Source organism: Marmota monax, unplaced genomic scaffold (assembly GCF_021218885.2).
Source record: "Marmota monax isolate L192 unplaced genomic scaffold, Marmota_monax_Labrador192_F-V1.1 WCK01_AAM20220418_F8-fsc00066, whole genome shotgun sequence".
Taxonomy (NCBI): domain Eukaryota; kingdom Metazoa; phylum Chordata; class Mammalia; order Rodentia; family Sciuridae; genus Marmota; species Marmota monax.
Window position 1 is genome coordinate 4101100 of NW_026692805.1, and position 17465 is coordinate 4118564.

The window sequence follows — 17465 nt, forward strand, 5'->3', positions numbered from 1 at the left end:
ATACATGATGCTCTTCTTTCCCTTAATATATTTTTGAGATGTTAATTTTTTTATTTTAGTTGTAGATGGACACAATGCCTTTATTTACTTATTTTTTGGAATGTGGTGCTGAGAATTGAACCCAGTGCCTCACACATGCTAGGCAAGCACTATACCACTGAGCCACAACCCGAGCCCTATTCTTAAGATCTTTCCATATCAGAACTTATAGATTTTCTTCATTTAAAGGCTGAATAGTGATTCATTGCATGGAACCACTCTTCCACTCCATCTTTCTTCCTTTCTTTTTCTTTTTTTAATCACTGAAGAGTACTTTTTTTCCTTCCTATATACTCACCATATTTTCTCCTCATTCAAGAAAGAACATAGCACATTTTTTTTTTATTTAATGGATATAATACCTGTATTTTATTTATTTATTTACTTATTTTTTATGTATTTTTGGGGGACCAGAGATTGAACTCAGTGGCACATGGCCACTGAGCCACATCCCCAGACCTATTTTGTATTTTTTTAAAGAGAGGGATCTCACTGAATTGCTTAGCCCCTCGCTGTTTAGAGTCTGGCTTTGAACTCACAATCCTCCTGTCTTGAGCCTCCTGAGCTACTGGGATTACAGGCATCTGCCACTGTGCTGAGCTATTTGTTTATTTTTTTGTGGTGCTGAGGATTGAACCCAGGGCTTCACACATACTAGGCAATTGCTCTACCACTGAGGTTGAGCAATTGCCTAGCAATTGCCTGGGGTACACCTTTTTTTTTTTCTAATTAGTTATACATGAAAGTAGAATGCATTTTGACATATCATACATAAATAGAGTATAACTTCTCATTCTTCTAGTTGTACATGATGGAGAATTACATCAGTAGTATGCATATAGGGTAATAATGTCTAATTCATTCCACTGTCCTTCCTACCCCTGAACACTCCCCTCCCTTCACTCTCCTCTGTCTAATCCAAATTACCTCTGTTCTTCCCTAGCTGCACCGCTGCTGCCCACTCTGGCCACTGTGAAGTAGCATTGGCCATATCAGAGAAAACATTCAGACTGGCTTATTTTGCTAGCATGATATTCTCCAGTTTCACCCATTTACTGGCAAAGTCCATAATTTCATCCTTCTTTAAGGCTGAGTAACCACTATTTCCTAACCCACTTATTGATAATTAGATTGTTCTAAGGCTTTCGCTCTTTGCTAACATGCACAAGTCAAATAGTAGGACAAAGCCACAGTAAGAAATTTCTGGCCAGGTCAATTTAAGATTTTTATGGATATTGGCAAATTGTCATTCAACGAAGTTGTACCACTTTATCCAACAACATATGAAAATGCTTCAAAAACACTATTTGCAAAAACTGCCACTGGCACTTTTCAGTTAATTATCCAAAAGCTTTAAAGAAAGGGGGGAAAATACAAGGCCTTTAAAGAGATTCTAACATACCTACATGTTTTTCTCAACTTTGGTTGAACATGCAAACACTGCACTTTGTTAAAATATGCAAACCCTGACAATAAAATGAAAACCAGTGTTCACATCTCAAGGATTTAGAAGGATGCTTGTTTATGGAAAGTCTTACTTGAGGCATCAGAAAAGGGAAGAAGCGTCAGTTGTAAGACAGTGCAGCTGCCCAACACTACCAAATGGAAGGTGTTAGAGCTCCTGGAGCATAATCCCTTAGTTGGTATTAGCACTTTTTTTTTTTTTGCTGGTTATATGAAAAGACAGTGATTTCCCCCAATTTAAAAAAAGACAAACAAGATAAACAACAAAAAGGAAAAAATCCTACATATTAAAAAAATCCTACATAAAAGTAGCCTTTTAAATATTTTTGTAAAGACATGATAGAGCATACAGACATTTTAGAGATAATTTTATATTATAAACATTTGTTCCTTTGTCTAATATGAAATGTTTTCTTCACTGAGGTGCTACCTCACCTCATGAGGATCAGGTGAACCCAATTAACCCAATTTTAACTTGTCCCTACTAAGTGTTTTATTTTAGATGTACACTGCTCCCTAAGTCCTTTAGGGTACTATATGGAAAAACTATAAACAGGCTAAAAAGGTCATGACATTAATTTTGCTGTCATTTTCATGCCTTAAGTAGGCATCAAAAACTAGAAGAACCTTGTCCTGTGGGAAGGAGGGTAAATCTGAAACTAATTATAGTAGTTATCATAATAATACTATTACAATTAAACACTATGACCCTAGCTAAATATATTTTGGTACCTTTTGCTAATGAATACAATTTTTCAAATAAGATTATTAGAGTCCTAGGTAGAGCAAAATGGTTCACCAGAGGACTAGTAGAATAAAGTAACCACTCAAAAGCCTGAATTTTCATTCACCTAAAGCTTAGCTAGAAGGCTTAATGTAATAAACTTAGCATAGCTGGATTCTTTTGCAGAAAATGCTATACTTGTTACAAGACTTTATTTAAGAAGGAAAAACTTCTAATTTCGCATGGGTAGACCACTACATGAAAAGTCACATCTGCCACGGTTCACTGCCGACTTAGGAACAGATTTCACTTATTTTCTATTGTCATATGCTTCTCCTGTTTTGTCAACTGAGGATTTGTTTATAAGCACTATTATTTAAACCTAAAAGAAAATAAAAGGGGAAAATATCTCAATATTTCAGTAGCTTCTTTCTGTTCTTAAGGTTTTAAGAATCGAACTGCTTTATGTGTCTGGAAGACAAGATGGTCTAGCAGCAACATTTAAGCTTAGTGATTTCCTGCTAATTCAGGTTCCAACCACCTTATAACATCTAGCCTGAGCACCAGTGGGATGGTTAACCATCTGATTAGCAGGTGAGTAGTATTCACTGTGTAGTTCTCTAATGCTAGGAAAGCAACGGTATTTCCACACAGATGTTGATGGCTCACTTTGACCCTTACAAACCCTGGAGAATAGAGATGAGGGCCAAGGCCAGGAATGATGAGTCTGAGTGGGCAGGGAAGAAAGGAATATTATTAGTCAAGGAGGTCTGTCAACATTTGTTTAAGACTAATGAGCAGAGGAAAAAAATGAAATGTAGCAATCAGGAAGGAAAGAAAAAGAAAGTGGGAGGAAAAAGGAGCAATGGCAACATTACTTTAAAAGGAGAAATAGCATGTGAAGAAAAAAATCCTTAAATTCTAGTTTAAATATTTTAGAAGTCACAGAAAATCAGCCAAGAACTAGTCCTTCAGGTCCCTGTTGAAGTGAAAAAGGATGTATACAGTACTTCTTGTGCATTGCTAAAAGCCTTGATAATCAACATCTACTAATTAGTGTAAATGTTGCTGATCAAAAGCAACAATATCAAAGTGGAATGAAGGGAAGAGGGGGAACAGGAAGAGGAAAGACAGTAAAATGAATTGGACATTACTTTCCTATGTGAATATATGATTATCCGACCAGTGTAATTCCACATCATGTACAACCAGAGGAATGAGAAGTTATACTCCACATATGTATAATATGTCAAAATATATTCTACTGTCATGAATAATTAATAACAACAACAATCCCCCCAAAGCAATCATATATTAAAATTTAAACTGTGATAAAGTCAAATACTTTAAGAACATATTTTATTTCTCTAAATTTGAAAGTTAACCTTGGAATAAAAAATTTGAACTGTTTGTTTAGAGGTATTAACTGAATATGAAGCATTATCATAGAGGAAAGATGAGAAAAAAAAGAATGCACAAGGCAACAGAGCACCACTTTCTTCTTGTAAGGATTTCTACAACAGTTCATCGTAGATTATCAGGGATTCCAACTTGGACATGTTTAGGAACACTTTCCTGATCCTTTATCTTCATATATTTGACAATGCTTCCATAATCAATTTCTTTATAAATCCACATTTCAAACTACAATTTGTAGTCCAAATGTGTACATTTACATGTTGGATGATGAAGCAACATTCTCAGTTATTGTATCAAAAAGTGATTTTATAATTATCTAAATATTTCATTACATTTTGTTCTTATTATTTTAGAAAAATTAGTTGAGATGAATAGTCTAATATAAATGTAGTATGATACCAACAACCTAGGCAAAATAAAAACAGATAAAATTTCTGTGCATCAAAGGGCACAATCAGGAGAGGGAAGAGGCAACCTATAGAATGGAAAAAAATATTAGCAAATTATAATAATCATATCAGATGTTAATATCAAGAATTTATAAAGAAATCTCATGACTCCACAACAACAAACAATCCAATTTAAAAATGAGCAAAGGATCTGAATAGTCATTTCTCCAAAGATGGCATGCAAGTAGTCTGCAAATATATTAAAAAGATGTCCAACACTACCAATCATTAGGAAAATGTAAATCAAAACCACAGTCACTTCCTTGAAACTCATTAGGAAGGCTATTATTAAAACAAAACCAAAAACAAACCAAAAAATGAGTGCTGGTGAGGATATGGAAAAGATGGAACTCTTATCCACTGCTGATGGAAATGTAAAATGGTCAACCACTATGGAAAACGGTATGGCAGTGGTTTAAAATTAAAGTTAGAAATGCCATATGATCCAGCAATTTGACTTTTCAGTTTATGTCCAAAGAGGTGAAAGCAAGATCTTAAAGAGATACAAGCACACCCATGTTCTAGCAGCATTATTCACAATAGCCCCAAGGTGAGTCAATCCTAGGTCTAACAACAGTATGGATAAACAAAACACACATACAACAGAATAATATTCAGCCTTACGAACCTTGAGGTCATTATGCTAAATGAAGCCAGTCACAAAACAACAAATGTTGTATGATTCTACTCATCTGAGGTATCTCATACAAACAGAAAGTAGAATAGTGGTTGCTATGGGCGGGGGACAGGAGAAACAGGGAGTTGTTGTAGAGAATTTGAGTTTTATGAGATGAAAAGCTGTTTGTTTTCACAACAGTATGAATACACTTAACACTCCTGAGGAGTACACTTAAGAATGGTCAAGATGGTAAATTTTATGTTTTTTTTTTAAACTGAAATAAAGAGAAAATGTAATTATGCATAGGTCTCATAAACATAATTAAGCAAAAATGGCAATCATTGAAGATTTTTATTAAACTGTTACTGGAAGCACATTTGATTTAAGTCAGGTGTTATATGTGTCCAATCACAAAGAAAAATAAAATAATTAAAAAATATTTATAAATGATACATCAGATATTATATTAAAAAGAAGGAATTACATAATGTTTTTGGGTAAGAGGGTATCTTCTTATATAGCATAGGTCTATTTTTTTTTTTTTTTTTACTTTTTTACACTGCATTTCCATGTTGTTAGTTTTATGTTTCTGTGACCAAAATGTCTGACAAGACCAACTCATGGTTTCAGAGATTCAGTCCATGGTAGGCTGACTCCCATTGCTTTGGGACAAAGATGGGCAGAACACCAGGGTGGAAGGGCTGCAGCAGAGGAAAGCTGTTCACCTCATGGCAACTGGGAAACACAAAGAACAAGGACAAGGGGCCAGAGGGCAGATGAACTCACCAGGGCACATCCTCAGTGATCCACTTTCTGTAGCCATGCCCCTGCCTACAATTACTACCCAGTCAGTCCATTCAAACTGGGATGAAATGATTAAGTTATATCTCTTATAATTTTTTCACCTCTGAATATTCCAGCATTAACACAGGAGCTTTTCAAGGACACCTCATATCTAAACAATCACACTTGTAATTTTTGAGGAACATATTTTGTACAAAATTAAGTATTATAAACGGGAAGTACAAACCTAGGGCTCAGAGGTCTAAAGCTATGAACACTGCCACTCTCAAAACTGGATCTGGTTCATTTCTTTCTATATCCCCTAAACAACTAGCACCCTATCTTCCCTGGTTAGCTCATTAGAAAGTCAGGATTTTTTCAGGTAATCTCTTTTATATTAGCAGCTGACAAAAAGACCCAGTGTTATAGAAAAGAGCTTCAATGAATAACATTCTCAGCTCCAGGATGGTTCTGGTAGGTTCTCACCCTCTTTCAATCTAATACCACCCCAGGCAACCCATATTCCCCACACTCTGGCACTCTCAGAATTAAGTTGGAAAAATCAAGTTAATCCATATAGTTTCAGATTAAAACAATCCAATTAAAAAATAGTATAAAAGAAATTAGCTATAAGCCTTTAAATTAGCTTTGAGATTTAAGTAGCAAGTCTATTTATTCCTGTACTCTCTAAGATCTGGTTATATGCATAATACCAACAGTGAGACAAGCAGACATGGATGAAAGGTGTGGGAGGCAGTGCTCTGGGGCACCCAGGGACTTGTGGGATTGCTTCTGGAACATTTGTTACACTTAAAGGATTTAAAATGCTGACAAAGACTTTTCACCCACAGATTGTATTATCTTACAATAATATAGTATGAAACCTGAAATTGAAATATGACTAACAAGAAATCTCTTTTCATTTTGTCATACAATCTTAAATACCAATATCACAAAACTGGCTGCTGGTGTAGATTCACTCAGCATTAGGTTTTTCTATAAATGACTGGGTGACGAGGGCAGTTTATAAAAATGTAACAGCATATAAAAATAAAAGGATAACTAGGTATAATGGCATATGCCTATAATTTCAGCAACTTAGGGGGCTGAGATAGGAGGACCACAAGTTTGAGGCCAGCCTGGGTAACCCAGCAAGACACTGTCTCAAAATAAAAAAGGCTTTTGATAGATTCAGTCCCTAATCCTGAATAAACAGATAAATAGGTAGATGATTTCAAAAGAAAAAACTTATTTTGGTGGTAGCTTCTGGAAAGGGGAAAACTGAGAGGTATATTTGGGAGGGAAACTGATTTTCCACTGTAAACCCTATTGTAAGCCTTTCAAATGTTCTACGGTGCAGATGTAAAACTTCACATTATCAACATAAAAAGAACAGGAAGAATAAAGTAGATCTAGAAATATAGGTGGTTCTCAATGAATAGTTGCAGAGAAAGAGGTCCATAAAATAATCTTAAGTGAAAAAAGCTATAGAGGGGCTGGGGTTAGGGCTGGGGCTCAGCAACAGCGTACTTGCCTGGCATGTGTGAGGCACTGGGTTCGATTCTTAGTAAATAAATAAATAAATAAAATAAAGGTCTATCAACAACAAAAAATATTTTTAAAAAAAGGTGTAGAAGAGGTATGTTCTAATCCAATGTGTCTTGAAAAGAAAAAAAAATAAAGGTATGTTCACATAGAGAAATGTCAAATTGTCAATAGTGATTACTTTTGGGGCTTGGTTGGTGGGACTTCCCATTTTTCTTTGCACAATATACATATATGTATGTGTTTATGTGTGTACACACTGTATATGTATAACTAACATATAAATGTAATTAGATAATATAACAGTCATTCAGTGCATAATGACAATTGGTTAACAAACTGCATACATGACAGTGGTTACATGATTGTGATGGAGCTGAACAATTCCCATTGCCTAGTGACGTCACAGTCATGCTTACATGCCATGTGTTTGTAGAGAGCTGAGTGCTGCTGGTGTAAACAAACCTACTGTGCTGCATATAAAAATACTGCACACATAATTATATATTGTATAAATACTTGATAATGACAAATAACAATGTTACTGGTTTCTGTATTTACTATACTATACTTTTAATGGTTATTTTAGAGCATAATCCTGCTACTTATTAAAAAGCAGGAGGCATTGTTATTATAGGCATTGTTATTATTATTCCCCTTGAAGACCCATCAGTGGGATAAGATGTAGTAGAGTTGGAGACAGAAATGACTGATGATCCTGACCCTGTGTAGACCTAGGCTAATGTATATGTTTGTGCCTTAGTTTTAACAAAAAAGTTTAAGTAAAAAAATTAAAATTAAAATTAAAAAGAGAAAAAGACTCATAGAATAAGGATGTAAAATCAGGATATATTTTTGTTTGGCTCTACAATTTGTGTTTTAAAGGGAGTTATTACAAATACCTCAAAAAGTTAAAAATAATTACCAAGTTCACAAAGTAAAAAAAAAAAGTTACAGTAAGCTCAGGGTAATTTATTATTGAAGAAATAAAACTTTAAAAAAATAAATTCAGTGTAGCCTAAATGTACAGTGTTTCTAGTCTACCACAGTGTACAGTAACATCACAGGCATTCACATTCACTCACCACTCACCGCTTGCTCACTCACCCAGAGCAACTTCTAGCCCTGCAACTGTATTCATGATATAAGTGGTCCATTTTTCATTTTTACTGTTCCTTTTCTAAGTTTTTGTGTTAGTCCATTTTTTGTTGCTATGATCAAAATACCCAAAAAGAACAATTTAGAGAAGAAAATTTTTATTTGGGCTCATAGTTTCAGAGGTTCAGTCCATGGTCAGTTAACTATTGCTCTGGGCCATAGGTGAAGCTGAATATCATGGCGGAAGGGTGTGGTAGAGGAAAGCTGTTCACCTCATGGCCAGGAAGCAGAGAGAGAGAGTTAAGCATCAAGGCAAAAATGTAAACTCCAAAGGCACTCTCTCAGTGACCTATTTCCTCCAGCCACACTCTACCTTCCCAGTTATCACCCAGTATAGCAGTCCTTTCAAATGATTACTCTAGCATATGGATTAATCCACTGATCAGACCTCTCATAATCTAATCATAAGATTTTGGGGGACACTGTGTATCCCTGAATAATTTGTGTATTTTAACACACAAATACCACTGTGTTACAACTGCCTACAGTATTAAGTACAGTAACATGCTGTACTGGTTTGTAACTTAGGAGCAACAGGCTATACCATATAGCTAGGTGTGTGGTAGGACACACCTAGCTATAGGTGTATAAGGATACTATGATGTTTTACAACAATAGTGCCTCATGACATATTTCTCAGAAAGTATCCCTGTTGTTAAGGCAAGTATTTGTATGAAACTACACAATTGTCTGTTTTATACTCAAAACAATAAGCAACTGTTCAAAGGGGGAGAACCTTTAGTAAGAATCTACTTTAAAACATTTTTGTTCAAGAAAGATAAATAGTTATATTGATTTTCAAGTAGTAATTAAACTAAATGGAAGCCTTTTCTCACTTTTTCTATATTCCTCCTTCCAATTTCACAGTGTTCATTAGATTCAATAAATAAATTTTTTGGCAAAATCAAACACATGAAGTCCATTCATCAACTATTTAATACAGGAATTGAGAAGACTGTGCCTGTAGGAGTAAGAGGGGCAATATGTATAATTTCTTAAAATTGCTTCAAAACTTTTTCTGAACTACAAATAATTTCAACTTAACAGACTAAAAAATCAGCACAAATTCAAAAGAAAAAAATATTTTAAAGAAACAAGATTCTGACTTACTCACATTATTTATTCCATGTTTTTATATGTTCCCTTTGCATAATTTAATTCTTTTTCCAACACCAATCATACTTAACATTAAATATCTGACTTTCTCAACAGATTCAAAGCTCTATAAGGGTAAGGTCCACATGTCATGTTCCCATAAGTCTCAGGACCTGGAAGAAGAATCTTTCAAACTTATCCACTTTTGAAGATATAAACTTGAGCAAAAGAAGACACAAGATTTTGCAGATATTCAATGACAAAATACTTCCTAATAATGATTACATAACTCAGCAAACAACAAGACCCACATCGAGTTAAAAATATTCTAAGGATGGAAGAAAAGGTTATTTATCTAAATGATCAGTGTGACAAAATTAAAGCACATGTTCTCTAAGTACAAATGCCAAAGGCTCTAGAGTTTTGGCTACCTTAGGTTCTGAGTCATAAAGTCAAAGCCTTAAAAAACCTAACAAGTAACTCTTGAAACAGAAGCATGCTATTACAGTCTTAAGGTATGTTATCTTTGCAAAGTTCTTATTGACTATCTCAGAATTCATTACATTAAAAGAAAAACTTTTAAAAGGAACTAGGGGATAGCAGATATCCTTAAACAACACATATACAGGTTATGACAATTCTCAAGAGGAATCTAAATCATAATACCCTTCAGTGAATGTGTATAATTTTTGACATATCTTTACTTCACCAATCCATAAACACTGAATTAAGTCTACTCATAAACTTGTATTCCAGTTTTAAGAGAATTTTACCCAAGGTGAAAAGTTATACTTTTAAAAAAAAATCAAATCAAAACAAAAGATTTCTGGCTATAAAGATGGCTAATTAAAGTCATGTTTTATTATGCAAGCATACACCTTTCTGTCAAAACAGGAAGGGTAAAAGGTATGAACTTATTCATTAATTAGCAGGCTAATAACTCCACAGAGCAGGAATTGAAAAACGTCTTCTGTAAAGGATCAGTTAGAAAATATTTTCAGTTTTGTAGACCCTATGGTTGTTGTCACTACTCCATTCTGCTGTTGTGGCATGAAACTGGCAATAGACAATATAAATGATATTAAATTCCAATAAAACTTTATTTATGAATACTGAAATATAATTTTATATCATTTTCATGCATCAAAAAACCTTCTTTTGTTTTTTTAATAATTTAGAAATGTAAAAACCATTCTTTGCTTGTAGGTTACACAAAACCAATTTGGTCTGCAAGCTATAGTTTGTTAAACCTTATCCTAATCCAAGAGTTCAGTAAACCTGGTTTATACAACTTACTAGCCACATGACCTTGTCCTTACTCCACCAAAATAAAACAAAACAAAAACAAATACAGAAATCCCCCCCAAAAACCAAAACAACAACAAAAAAACCCCACCAACATTAAGCTCTTAATTTCCAGTAGGAGTTGGAGACCTGTGCTACTGGTATAAAAACAGTAGCAGAAACTAACTTTTATTTTGATATTATAGTGTTGCAAACTGTTCTAAGCATTTTATTGAATGCTAATTTATTTAATTTTCTTCATAGCAATAGGATGAGTATTTAATGAATCCCATTTTACATATAAGAAAATTTAGGCACAGAGAGGTTAGGTAAATTATTGAAGCTCACACTGCTAGTAAATGTATAGATGATGCTTATAGACAGGTACAGGGTTCTGTTCTCTAATTTTAAAATTTCTCCATTCTTAAAGTTCCCATTTCAAATGCCAATTCTCAGAAATTAAAATGCATAAGAGAATAAGAACATGGAACAACACGTAAGATAATTATAGCTCATCAATAATGTAGAGCTAATCTTTGGATTGTGCCTGTACTGACCCTCATTGTTATACAAAATTACATATAAGAGGTTGTGAGGGGAATGGGAAAAAAAAAACAAGGAGAGAAATGAATTACAGTAAATGGGGTAGAGAGAGAAGATGGAAGGGGAGGGGAGGGGGGATAGTAGAGGATAAGAAAGGTAGCAGAATACAACAGTTACTAATATGGCATTATGTAAAAATGTGGATGTGTAACCGATGTGATTCTGCAATCTGTATTTGGGGTAAAAATGGGAGTTCATAACCCACTTGAATCTAATGTATGAAATATGATATGTCAAGAGCTTTGTAATGTTTTGAACAACCAATAAAAAAAATGTGGCATATAAAAAAAAAAAAAACAAAGTCGATTCAAATGGATGGGCACTTCATTCAGCATTCTCATGGAAAATTAGGAACAGTACCTGACTCCTTCTAGTTTGTGCTGGCTCATGAGAACAAATGTTGGTGCAAATGCCCCAAAAGAGAAAGTTGCACAGGCAGGGCACTATTATTTTTTCTAAATTACTCTTCATTTTTTCTAATTTAAGTTTCCCTCAAGTTTTTGTTGTATACAAAGGACATTTGTAGATTTATAATGTTTGTCTGCCACTGACACATTAACAAAAAAACACTAATAATCAGGGAGATACCCTTCTTATAACAGCTACAATATAACTTAAATGTTTAACAACCCACTTGTGCACATTCTGGTTTTTTTTTTGCACAGGGTCTTTATCTGTCTGTTGGTTCCGTGTGTGCTGGCATTCCAAATCTAGTTAGGATTTAACTAGCCCAATGACTAGTTAGGGGTCATCTGAAAAAAAATTAGTTTATTTCAACATAGTGTTCAATTGCCAAATTTGCTTTTAGAACTTAAAAAAAAATGGTATCACTTCCACCTAACTACAGAATAAAAACATCACTTGAAGAACTTGACATTTTAGGACTTTGGTCATGGAAATAAGAAATTACTAAAACTGAATTGATTCCAGATATTCCTCATTGGAAGGTAGTTATATGCCAGAAAATCATTTTAGAGTCTGTTTTCATTACTTACATCAATATGAGGAAACTTAAATGACAGATGATCTCTAGAGCACTGGGCCAAGTACATCATAATGATACGGAGGTTGTAGACTAGGAAAAAGAGACTCTCAGAAAAAAAAAAAATTTCACCTGGCAAATATTTAAAAATCTAATTTTCTCAAATTTGTATTTTTCCAAAAATGTTTGTTATCAGTATACTGCTTAATTCTATATGTGACTGCCTTGGTAAAAAAGAGGTATTTCTCAATAGAAGACAAAAGATCATTCATGTTACTTGCAATTTTTTAAAACAATATGAATAGTGAGGGGAACTCTCTGCTTTAGAAATAGCCCTTCAACTAATTTACTTTCAGAACATTTCAGCCATGCCTTATACATGTTCTCCTTTACTTCCACAATTTTTATAAAATTATGTCAATTTTATCTCCAAAAAAGTCCTCAGATGGCTGGGCATGGTGGCTCACACCTGTAACCCCAGCAACCTGGGAGGCTGAGGCAGGAGGATTACAAATTATCAATCAGCTTCAGCTACTGAGTGAGGCCCTAAGCCACTTAGTGAGACCCTGTGTCAAAATAAAACAAAAAGGGCTAGGGATGGAGCTCAGTGGTAAAGTGCCCCTGAGTTAAATCCCCAGTACAAAAAACCAAGTTCTTAGATATGTCCACTTCTCCTCATCTCCTACCTGGTGCAAACTGCTATCTCATGCCCTCCCTAGACCACTGAATATTTTTAACTGGTCACCCTAGCTTCCAATCCTGCCTCTTCTCTAACCAACACAACCACAATGATGTTTTCAAAACAAAAATTAGAGCTTACCACCCCCCTAGACACCATAACGGTCTATCGGGACTTGTAGTCTAACCTGGACCTGCTTCATCTTGTACTCCTTGCCTCTCACTTGGAATCAAAGACATACCAGACTTTTCTCAGTTTCATGAACATACCCAACATTTTCCCAACAGTTTTTATACATGTTGGACCCCTTCTCTGTATTGTTTCCTTCCTTCTCCCCTTTTATGCCTTGATATCCTGGATGCATCCTTCAAATGTGTTATTAATCAGTTTCCCATTGCTGTGACAAAATACAAAAATCAACTTAAATGAACAAAGATTTATTTAGGTTCACAGTTTCTGAGGTTTTCAGACCAGTTGCTTTGGGGCCTGTAGTGAGGAACTATATCATGGTAGTGGGAGCACATGGCAGAGGAGACTGTTCACCTCATAGTGGCCAGGATGCAAAGAGAGAAGAAGGAATCAGGGTTCCAATATTCCCCTGAAGGGCATGCCCCAGTGACCTAACTTCCCCTCACTGGGCCCCATCTCTCGAAAGTTTCCACCACTTCCCAACAGTGCCACAAATTGACAACTAAACAAGCAAGCCTTTTGCATATGGGCCTTTGGGAGACATTTAAAGATTCAAACCATAATGAGATATCAAGGCAAAATCATTACCTTAGGAGAACTGTCCCTGGCCTATTCTGGTTCAGATATTGTAAACAGTTTCAGTGAACCCTTTATTTTTCCCTTATAGTAGTTACCACAACTGTGATTCTAAACTCCTCACAGACAAGAAGCTCTAGAAGGGCAAGGATTCACATGCCTTTGAGTTCACATGGTACCCTAAATATCTGGCACAGTAACAGAAAACCTGGAAAGAACTCAGTATTCATGCTTGTGATATAATTCATGTACCATAAAATACAACCTTTTTATATCTAGGCATAGAATAGATATATTCCATATGGGTATAAGATATAGGCTAAGTCATAGGAAACTCTATATTTAAACTTTGAAAAAACGTTTCCAAAGAAGCTTTCCATTTATATCCATGCCAGTAACACATGTGGATTCCAATTTCTACATATTCTTACTAATACTTGTTTTTGTCCATTTCTTGATTATGTAGTATTTGACTATAGTTATTCCTTAATGACTAATGATGTTGAATATTTTCCGTGTGCTCACAAGCAATTTATATATATAAGTTGATCCAATTCCTTTGTCCAGTTTTTAATTATTTTTTTCCTTTCTCTTTTTGGGTACTAGGGATTGAACTCAGAGGTGCTTTATCACTGAGCTACATCCCCAACCCTTTTTATTTTAAGACAGGGTTTCACTAAGTTACTTAGAGACTTGGTAAGTGGCTGAGGCTGCTCACAAATTTGCAATCCTCCTGACTCAGCCTCCCAAGTTGCTGGAATTACACGCATGTGCCAATTCTTTGCATGTAAATCTCCATTTGTTCCAGGATCACTGGTTGAAGACATTATTTTTTCCCATTGAATTGCATGTGTTGAAAATCAGTGTACCATAAATAAAAAGGTTTATTTTGGGGCTCTTAATTCTATTATCTATATGTCTATCCTTATTTATAAGTCATGAAATTGAGCAGTATGAGAACTGTATATTTTTCTTTTTAGACTGTTTCAGCTATTATAAGCCCCCTGTATTTCCATATGAATTTTAGAATCAGCCTATAAATTTCTGCAAAAAGGGGCTCTACAGATTTCCATACAGATTGTGCTGAATAAGTAGATCAGTTTGGGGAGTACTGTCATCTTTATAATGTTACATTTCCCAATTAAAGAACATGGAGAAGTCTTCCCATTCACTTATATCTTTAATCTCTGAAAACATTTTCTCTTCTGTTTTTTAGAAAAGTTTTGGTGTACAAGTCTTGCACTTCTTTTGTTGAACTTATTCTCAGTATTCTTCTTTTTGGTGCAACTCTCAGTGTAACTGTTTTCTTAATTTGATTATTCACTGTTTGTGTATATAAATGCAACTGGTTCCATACTGACCACATATCTTTCAACCCTGCCAAACTCATTATTATTAGTACTACCTGTTTTTCAGTGAATTCCTTAAGATTTTTTTTATATATAAGATCATGTCCTATACAAATAAAGATAGATTTATTTTTTTCCTTTCTAATATGAGTGACTTTCATTCTTTATCTTGCCTGACTGTCCTGGTTAGAACCTTCAATACAATGCTGAACAGAAGGAGAAACAGAACAAAACTGTGTCTTGTTCCTAATCTTAGTACAATGTTAACTACAAGGTTTTCATAATTTCCATTTATCAGGGTGAAAAAACTACTCCTAGTTTTTTCATTGTTTTTATGATAAAAGGAACTTAGATGTTGTCAAGTGCTTTCTCTATGCCTAGTAAGATGTCATGTGATATCAGAATGCATTTTGATTCACTGTAAACAACTGAAGCACAAGTTTACATTTCTATGATTGTACATGGTGTAGTATCACACCATATGTACAGTCATACATATACTAGGGTAATGATGTACATCTTATTCTACCATCTTTCCTGCCCCCATGCACCCACCCTATCCTCCCCTTCCCTTTGCCCAAAGTTCCTCCATTTTTCCCATGCCTCCCTCCCTGAAATGAATCAGCAACCACTTATCAGAAAGAACATTAGGCCTTTGGTTTTTTTGGACTGGCTTACTTTGGCATGATATTCTTCAAATCCATCCATTTACCTGCAAATGCCATATTTTGTTCTCTTTTAATGCTGAGTAATATTCCATTGTGTATATATACCATAGTTTCTTTATCTACTCATCTATTGAAGGGCATGTAGGTGGCTTCCACAGTTTAGCTATTGTGAGTTGAGCTACTATGAACACTGATGTGGCTGCGTTACTATAGTATGCTGATTTTAAGTCCTTTGAGTATAAATTGAGGAGAGGGATAGCTGGGTCAAATGATGGTTCCATTCCAAGTTTTCTAAGGATTCTCCATACTGCTTTCCATATTGGCTGCACCAATTTTCAGTCCCACCAGCAGTGCATGAGTGTACCTTTTCCCCGACATCCTCGCCAACACTTATTGTTGTCTGTCTTCATGATAGCTGTCATTCTAACTGGAGTGAGATGAAATCTTAGTTTTGATTTGCATTTCTCTAATTACTAAAGATGTTGAACATTTTTTCATATATTTGTTTATCAAGTGTACATCTTCTGATTAGTGTCTGTTCAGCTCCTTAGCCCTCTTATTGATAGGGTTGTTTGTTTTGTTTGGTGTTAAGTTTTTTGAGTTCTTTACATAACCTGGATATTAGTGATCTGACATATGTATGGTAAAAATTTGCTCCCATTCTGTAGGCTCTCTCTTCACTTCACTGATTGTTTCTTTTGCTGAAAAGAACTTTTTAGTTTGAGACCATCCCATTTATTAATTCTTGATTTTATTTCTTGCGCTTTAGGAGTCTTGTTAAGAAAGTTGGGGCCTAATCTGACATGATGAAGATTTGGGCCTACTTTTTCCTATTAGGCATAGGATCTCGGACTAATTCTTGAGATATACCCCATTTGGTCTTGGTTTATAATCATTTTATATATTACTAAATTTGGTTTTCTCTATGTTGTTAAGGGTTTTTTACATCTATATTCCTAAGGGATACTGGTCTGTAGTTTTCTTAGTTTGATTTTGTCATCAGGGTAATACCAGCTTCTTAGAACGAGTTAGAAGTTTGCCCTCCTATATTTTGGAAAAATCTGTGAAAATTTGGTGTTAATTCCTCTTTAAATTTTGTATATAAATTCACCAGTGAAAACATCTGGGCTTGGATTTTGTGTGTGTGTTAATGGTGGGGAGTATGTTGTATTATAATTCAATTTCTTTATTTGTCATAGGTCCAGATTTCCTATTTTTTGTGTCACATTTGATAATTTTTCTCCTTTAAGAATCCTCCATTTTGTCTAAGTCACAGTGGCATACCATTCCTACTATTTCTTTATAACCCTTTAAAAATTTTTCTTTAAGGTTAATAGTAATGTCTCTTCTGTTGCTGCTGATTTAGTAACTTGAGTAGTCTCCTTTTTCATCATTAGTCTAGCTAAAAATCATCAATTTTGTTGATTTTTTCAAAGAACCAACTTTTTCTTGCATTGACTTGTCTCTATTGATTTTATTCTCTGTATCATTTATATGTGTTTTATTCTTTATTATTTTCTTCCTTCTGCTTGTTTGGATGTTCTTTTCCTAGGTGTTTTAAGGCAGGTCAGGTTATCAATTTGAGATCATTTAAAAAAAAATAATGCAGGCATGTATAGCTATTAATCTCCCTATGTCATTTTTTTAGTTGCATCCCATAAGTTTTGGGATATGTTATAAGTTAATTTATCTTAAAAGTATTTTCTAATATACCTTGTTTCTTTGACCCATTGATTATTTAGAATTATTATTTAATTTCATATATCTGTACATTTCCCAAATCTCCTTCTGTTACTTACACCTAATTGTATTCTGTGGTGGGCAGATAACATACTTTTTA

At 34.6% G+C, this 17465-nt stretch overlaps 1 protein-coding gene and 1 long non-coding RNA gene across 20 annotated transcripts in view; one reads left to right on the top strand and one right to left on the bottom strand.

Annotated features, from left to right (window-relative positions):
- Znf438 (zinc finger protein 438) overlaps positions 1-17465 on the bottom strand; it is a 183531-nt gene that overhangs the window by 41513 nt on the left and 124553 nt on the right. The gene's annotated exons all lie outside the window — the stretch shown is intronic.
- LOC131424317 (uncharacterized) lies at positions 1954-11505 on the top strand. Its single transcript, XR_009227098.1, has 2 exons — positions 1954-2821; positions 9413-11505. It is a non-coding gene; the product is annotated as an uncharacterized LOC131424317 (long non-coding RNA).